Source organism: Callospermophilus lateralis, chromosome 6, assembly GCF_048772815.1.
Source record: "Callospermophilus lateralis isolate mCalLat2 chromosome 6, mCalLat2.hap1, whole genome shotgun sequence".
NCBI lineage: Eukaryota > Metazoa > Chordata > Mammalia > Rodentia > Sciuridae > Callospermophilus > Callospermophilus lateralis.
In genome coordinates, this window is record NC_135310.1 from 123329038 (window position 1) to 123337580 (window position 8543).

The window sequence follows — 8543 nt, forward strand, 5'->3', positions numbered from 1 at the left end:
TTGCATTTTCTCAAAGATGGTAGTCCTGGGTTGGCTGCAGCTATATGCCTGCAACAACTGCATTATATATTTTGTCTCCCTTTAATCCTTGTTCACAGTGTGAGGATGTATTTATAAGCAGCGTCTGTTTGACAGTATAGACAGAATAGAAGACACAGAGACAAACCCATATATATAGTTATTTCATACTATTTTTCCAGAAAACTCTAATTTCTCTATCTTTACTTTCATTTGTGCTGATGCATATGGTGGTTTGCCACTTGACAGTAAGAGTAATATCTATTATATCTTGCTGCCTGGTTGAAATCTCAGTTTCATCTCTAATGAACTTATGCACAGAAACATACACACACACACACACACACACACACACACACACAGACATACACTTTTGTTACATGTTTTTCCTTTTAAGTCCAAACATTTTCAAATTGCTGTAGAAATGATTCAAACTATTTTTGTCTCGTTTAAGAAACATTTTCTCACTCAAATATCTTCAGGAAATTCTCTCAACTTTTGTGGTAATTTTAGTTTTTTTCATATTGGTCTTTACTTTTTATAAAATCATTTAGTTTTTTAAAAAAAATGTTCACTTTTTTTTTTGTTTTATCTGGGTGGTAGGGATTGAACCCGTGGCTACCTCAGTGGTATAATTTACTTTGTTTATATCAAAATACAGAAATTTAGTTTAATCATGCACGTTTGGTAGAGTATTCATGATGGAAAGATAGAATGAAAGACTCTGTGGATAATAACATATAAAAAAGAACAATAAAGAAATTAATGAGGTTGTTTTTTGGTGGAGCACATTTATTTATTTATTTATTTATTTATTTATACTGGGGATTGAACCCATGGGTTCAATTAACCACTGAGCCACATCCTCAGACCTCTTTATTTTTAATTCAGATACAGGGTCTTGCTAAGTGGCTGAGGGTCTTGCTAAGTTTCGAAGGCTGGTTTTGAACTCATGATCCTCCTGCTACAACCTCCTGAGCTATTAGGATTACAGGTGGGTGCTACTGCACCCAGCTGGTTAAGGAGTTTCTGAAGAATTCTTTTCTTGTAATTTATTTTCTTGTAATTCTTCTTTTGTTCCCACAAGTAACATGTAATATGCTAACTGAGGTAACCATCTGCTTTTCCTCTCACTCCTCCCCTTCTGAGTTCCTTTGATCCCACTGATAATCAGAACATCAAGAATATCCTGCAAACCACTCAGCCACTCAAAACTTGTCAAAGTTGCAGGTGCTTTCCTCTAAAGTTTGTTTTAAAGCCGTGGAAAGAGCATTTTCTTTTTCTTTCTTTCTTTTTCTTTTTTTTTTTTTTGGGTGAGAGTCAGGAAGGAAGAACTGGTTGCTTAAAGACAGCACATCTATCCCAACATTCCTGTCTTCATGAATTTTTGATTCCTTCCTATACTGTTAGTATTTAGATATGAAGCATTCTCCAGACTCATATGTTGAAAGATTTATCCCCACTGTAGCAATGTTTAGATGTGGGGCTTTGGGGAAGTAATTGGATCGTGAGGGTATTAACCTCATCAATGAACATATCCATTAATGAGTTCTTAGCTGATGACTTTGTGAAGAAGTGGTGGAAACTGGAGGAGATAGGGTCTACTGAGGAAACAGGTCATTGAGGGCATTCCCTGGAAGGCTATGTCTTGTCCCCAGCTCCTTCCTTCCTCCTCTCTCTGCTTCCTGCCACCATGAGGTGATCACCTCTGCTCCACCACGCCCCCTTTGCCAAGATCCTCTGCCTCACCACAGGTCTGCAGCGATGGAGCCAGGTGAGCATCAACTGAAACCTCTGAAACTGTGATCAAAATAAATCTTTTTCCTCTTCCAAGTTGATTTTCTCATGTATTTGGTCACAGTGAAGAAAAGCTAATGCAAATACTTTATATCAAATACTTTCTGATTCGAATCCTGCTTAGTAAGGCCACCACTAACTCACATTGAAAACTAAGTCAAACTGTAGACCAGCCTATGCTGCTCAAGATATCACCAAAAGTCCAAAATCTTTGATTGACCTTCCCATGTCCACACATTTAGCCTGCTCCCTTCTGTGGGTCCCTTTTCATATGTATTCTCCTTTCCTTTCTTCTAATTATTTCTCTATGTAAATCTTTCCCAGAAATTCATTTATTTTATCATTAGGTTCCTAAGTTATGCTCAGATCTGACTCCAGCTGTCAGTCTGAAGGTAATAGAGGACTGTCAGGGTAGGGCATACAGCTAAGAGGTTTTTCCTTGCAGCATTATTGCCTCAGATGAGTTCATTACAGAGTTGAATAAGAAGTAGAAGGAGGCTGGGGTGTAGCTCAGTGGAAAAGTGATGTCTGATATGTGAGGCCCTTGGTTCAAGCTCTAGCACCTTAAAGAAATGGAAGAAATTTAGCAGAACCATCATATATGACCTAACCATCCATCTATATTTATCTGCCTAGCCCCATACCAAATGGAGAACACATATTGTTAGCAGGTACAAATACTTAACTAATAAAATTCTTCAATATATGAGAACATAAATGAAGAACATTCCTGAGGCTTTATTTCATATTGATCCTTCTCATAAATTCAATGTAATAAAATTAGGTACTGATAACAATGGTCTCATGAAGTGATTCATTTCCCAACTTTAAAAATTTCAAAAAAATTGTGATTCAAAACAAGACCAATGGAATACTTATAAAGGGCTCAATAATGAATGCACTTAAATGTAAAGGCATTAAAATTTATGGCCTTAAAAGCATTTATTATGAAAGAATAAAGAATGGAAATAAGAGTGTTAAGTGCTAAAGTACACAGACAATACAACAAACAACAAAAAATATCAAGGAAGAAAGGATATAATGAAAACAAAAATAAAAATTAAAGCAATTAATTAAAGAAAGTGGGAAAGTTAATGATATGATGAAAACAACAGAGGAGTCCTGCTGTGGTGAGCCTTGAAGCCTAGGACACAGGTCAGGTGGAGTCACTGTAGGGCAGATCTTGGTTGGGGTAGCAAATATTCAAATGAGAACTTTGAAGGCTGAAGTGGAGAAGGGTTCTATGTGAACAGCAATTGAACATAGGACATTTGGCTCTCCTTCTTCAAACAATGTGACAGAACATGTGACACAATATGTGATGGGGTCATAGAATTTCAATATTTTTCTCTTGGATGACTGTAAAATGTACAGTAGGAGGCATCTATCTCTGAAGAGGAGGGATCTAAGTGATCTTCAAGGAAAGATAGAAGGAGTGAGTCCTGGATACTGAAAGACCTCTGAAGACCGCAACTACTCAGTGAGGGAGCACACTAGGTCCCTCAGAGATCAGTTTATTCAGCACAGGCTACAGTAGAGGAGGAAGCATTTGCATCAGCAGCAGTGTGGTTTTAGGGACTTAAATCACCCCCCACGGAAAGTGCGTGGTTATGACTGGCATATCTGTGGTCAGTTTTCTATTGGGCTCCTGGGCCGGTGATGGCCCTTTGGTGGGCTCTGTCCTGGGCCCCTTCTCTTAGACAGGAAGAAGAACAGGAAGCCTAGAGCCTAAAGCCCTAGGGGTGGTCGCCATTGTTGGGCGGTGGCCCGGCCCTGTTCTGGTTCTGAGCCCAACAGATACTCTTCCCATTGGATCAAACTTCTGTGTTTTCTACTATGTCTTATTTCTTCTGTGAAATGAGAACCCAAAATTCAATAAATAAATTAATAAATGAATAATAAAAAATTTAAAGAAGAAAAAGAAAACAAAATGTAGCCTGACCCAGTGGTGCACATCTATATCCTAGTGACTAGGGATGCTGAGGCAGGAGGATCTCAAGTTTGCAGCCAGGTTTAGCAACTTCCTGAGATCCTGTCTCAAAATATAAAATTAATTTAAAAAGAAGGGGTGCTGGAAATGCAGATCAGTGGTAAAGCACTTCTAGGGTCAATTCCCAGGGGTGGGGAGAAAGAAAAGAAAAAAGAAAAAAAAAACTTTATGCTCAAAATTTAGAAAACCAGATGAAACATTTTTCTATCTTTTTTCTTTTCTTTTCTTTCTTTATTTTTTATTTATTTTTTAGTTATCGGCGAACACAACATCTTTGTTTGTATGTGGTGCTGAGGATCGAACCTGGGCCGCACGCATGCCAGGTGAGCCCGCTACCGCTTGAGCCACATCCCTAGCCCCTTTCTTTCTTTTCTTTTCTTTCTTTCTCAGGGATTGAACTTGGAGGCATTTGACCACTGAGCCACATCCCTAGCTCTATTTTGTATTTTATTTACAGACAGGATCTCACTGAGTTGCTTAGCACTTTGCTTTTGCTGAGGCTGGTTTTGAACTTGTGATTCTCCTGCCTCAGCCTCTGGAGCTTCTAGCATTACAGGCGTGCACCCTGGTGCCAGGCCTTAGACATTTTTCTAGATGGGAATGGAAATTACCCAAATGGATTTGATTTCAAATGCAAAACCTTATTGAAGCAGGCCAGAGATCCCCACCCAGAAAACCCCTGTCATAATTAAGCCTCTCTAGAGATCCTCAAAAATTCTGTTTACTATAATTGTTCTTAGACTATCAATCAGCAAAAATTTCTACAACAGAGTCTTTAGGAAGAGGCTGTGTTTGCAGAGACAGAATGTGGTAAGGGACTCAAGGCCTCCAACCTGGGTCTGGAGCCTTCACAGAGGCATTTGCATCTCAAGGACTGTAGTCAGGTCCTGGGGGAGCCAGCTGGTGAGAAGAAAGGGGAGGAGGACTCTCCCTTTCCCAGACACTGATTTTCACAGAGTGTCCTTGACCTGAATTGGGTGCCCAAAACAGTGAAAAAGCTGCTTTTATGTGAGCTTCTACAGATTGTGAGCCCCTCCCCTTACACACTGGGTATAAAGTTCTAAGACTTTCTGAACTCGAGGTTCAGAGAGGTGATTTGGAGGGGAAAAAGCCCCCCTTGATAGACCAAACCTGATTTTCTCTTAAAATTGGGAGCCATCTTGCCACAAAGCCATGAAAAGATAATTTCAGCTTTACTATAAATTACTGCAAATTCTGATCTAGCTTGGAATGTCTGACTGTGCCTTGAACTCACCCATGCCTGGCTCTCTGACCAGATAGCAGCCCTCTCTGAAACTTTAGTGATGCCTCACAAATCTTGGCTTTCTCTGGCCAGATAACAACCCTCTCTGAGGCTCTAATGACCTTCATAAATTCTGATGTTGGGACCAGCAAAAATGTAAACTACCATTTGTGTTATGCTCGTCAGAGTTTTGTTATCTGTAACCCCACTTTGTGTAACTTTCTGGGCTATAAAGCTGGGCTGCAGGAAAGCAGTGGCTGCTGTCTTGTTCCCCCGGTTTGGGTGGGAGAGGCAGCCGGGCTGGTCGAAATAATAAGATTGCTTTAATTTGATTTTAATTGGAGTCCGTGGTCTTTTCTTGCATCCTGGTCTAACATTTTAGAGTCCCCCAGTGAGATGACCCTGACAGACCAGACCACAAGACCAGACTGCTAGAAATTCTAAAGTTGGCCTTCGCTTCAGGGCTCCAGGCTGCAGAGCCACTCTAGGGGGTGAGCACCTTGAGACATCCCAAGACCTCGGAGTAAGCCTCAGTCCCCAGAGCACTGCAGTGAACTGCTGCACTAAAACTATCAGCAAGCACCTCGTGGAGGAGGCCTCCATAGGTAAGTGGCGCCTTTATAACATCTAGTATTCGGTTAAGGGAGATCTCTTCTGAAGACAGAGAGGTGGCCTGGTGAGGCTCACATATACTCCTTTCCGCAATAGTAACGAGAAATCGTTCTGTTCTCTGTTCTGTTCTGTAGGGAATTCCTCTGGAAGGGTAGGGAGGTGCCGACGGGCACACATGCACTCCTACCCCGGGAGCTTTAGTGAGACGTTGCATTGCTCCTCTGTTTTTCTGTTTTGGCACCGGATTTCTGTTTTCTTGTGTTTTTGTTCTGTGTTCTATGTTTTTTTTTTCTGCCTTTTGTTGTGTGACTTCTGTGGTAAAAACTTAAGGATATTGGACATGAAAATGGGTAATAAAACAAGTAAGCCTGACATCCCTTTGAACTGTGTTTTAAGGAACTGCGATGAACTTTACCCCCCTTTGTTAAGCAGGATGAGAGAAGCCCCTAGCTGGCTGCTGGAGCACACCCACTGCAGAGGGCAATGCCTGCTGGGGATCTAAGAACTGAGTATCTCCCAGATTAACAAGTGAAATTCCTTTAAAACTCCTTGCCCCTCCAGATCAAGAGAGTCACAACCTTTGGGGCAGAGTCCCCTTGCTTCTCCTTTGTTAGCAAAGCAATAAATCTCCCCTTTTCTTTTTCTCAAAACCCTGTCCTCATTATTAAATTGGCATTAATTGGCTTCAAGGTTAAGAACCTAACTTTCAGTTACAAATTTTGACCCCCTAGGAACTTTTTGAGAGCTGATTACTGAAATGTTAGGAGATGGAGCATGTCTGGAGTGGAACCCAAACAGAGGAGCTAATCCTGTAAGTAAAAGGAGGGATTGAGGGACTCCCAGGAGCTGCCAAAGCCCTTTTGCCCTTTTGCTTCGGGGAATTCCCTCCTTCCTTCCTTGCACTGTAAGGATTATGCCACCTCTGTCTACTTAAAAAAAGAGAAAAAGAAAAAGGGGACACTAAATGCAGTAAAGTCGCCACCGAGACCCTTAATTTTACATTTCAGATTGCCCCTCTGTGAAAACATCTGGTCCCCTTGTGGGGACATCTATGGTGCCACTGGTGTAGGAGATTTTTCTCTTATCTGCTCTGTTTTAAAGGTTTCTGTCTGTCAGCCATAGTCTTGAGCTCCTTTCTGTCTGTCTGTCCTGTGTCTTTGTTTGTTTCTGGCCCTTTAAGACATGTGCAATAATGTGTTGATATTATAAATTGTTTCTTGGGAATGATCTTGGCTGAATGTGTCTAAAAGATGATGTCTTATTGTAACAACCTGGTATCTGAATGGGTTTCTGAAGCATTGTACAATCTTGCAGTTAAAAGTTGGATTTAGATAATTGTTTAGTTTATGATTTCAGATAATTCATGCCAGAGAACTTAAATACTTAGGATGGAAAACTAAAGAACTCTATTTCCAAGTTGGCAAGTGACTCCCAATCATTCAGTTTTTTTTCACCGATTTTTGAATTGGGTAGCCTGGGAAAATGACACTGTGTGTACCAGTGCATTAATTTGGACAAGGATAGTAAATACCATAGTATGGTATCTGTTGACAAAACAAGATGTAAAGATATAAAATTTTGTGAATTGTATCTTAAACTTGTATCATAATTTTCAATATCTGAACCTGAAAATTATAACTTATGGTTAAAATGCCTTAGGCATGAGGTGTCTGCTCAGAATAGCAGTTTTTTCCTCCTTCCAGACCTCAGCCAGGACTTATGTTGAAATGCAAATGAAAGAAGCCTGCAAGCTCAGTAGGAGACTGATCTGAGGCCTAAGGAAAAAAAAAATAAATTGTATGGTATTTACTAATTACTGGCCAGTCATTTTTTCTAGGATTTTTGTTTTTCTTAGATTCCGTATTTATTTATTTATTTTTTGAGCTCATGATTTTGATCCTACAGACCTAGGTTAATGTTTTTCTGATCAGTCCTATCTTTGATCAATTGTGGAGTTTTTAAACATTGCAATGGAGATTTCACCTATGAAAAGCTACAAGGCCTTTACTATTGTGTTATGTGTGCACACTTGTGTTATGTGTTGTATGTCTATATGTATATATGATATACAAATTAACATATATAAGAAGCGCTCATAAAAACAAATTTTAAAAAATGGATCAAAAAATCTTTAATTCACGTGATTTAAATGGTTCAATTTAAATTAGATAAACAGATAAAAATAAATATCTTTAAATTTAAGCTTACAAGTTTTTCTAGTTGTTCAAAAAACTAATAAAATATTAAAGTCTATAAAATGTCTAATATGCCTTGGTTCTAGGACTTTTCCTTCAACAAAAAAATGGCTAACACTGTTCAATACACTTGTCTAATATTTTGATAAAATAAGTAAAGTAAATTTAAATGGGATTACTCATTCATGAGTACTTTTGTTAGATATCTGATTGATTTACTAAGGTCTGTATAAGTTTGTTTTTACAATCAGCCATGTGTTAAAAAGACAAAAATTTCTTAAAACGTAAGTTTACCCATAACATTGGGTTTATTAAATTTTATTTTTTTTCTAGAGCAAGCAACCATAAAAATTAAACAACTGGTTAATAAGAACTATTATTTTAGAGCATTGTACGGTCATTTCTTTAAAAGCTAAACTTGGTTAATATAAAAACATCAATGTAATTGTGATGCTATTAATGTGCTCATATCTTCCAGGTATACAAGTCTGTAAGGTAGAAGTTTTGAAAGATCATTATATCAAGCTGGTGTTCTAAAGTTGTATTGTAAAAAATATATTGGAGATTTATTTACCTGTTATCAATAAGATATGCAAAGTTTTATGTTACTTTTTACATTGGGGAACAATTTAAATGTATTTTTAAGTTGATGAGAGCCTAATCTATGTAAAGGTTAATATTGTAAAGC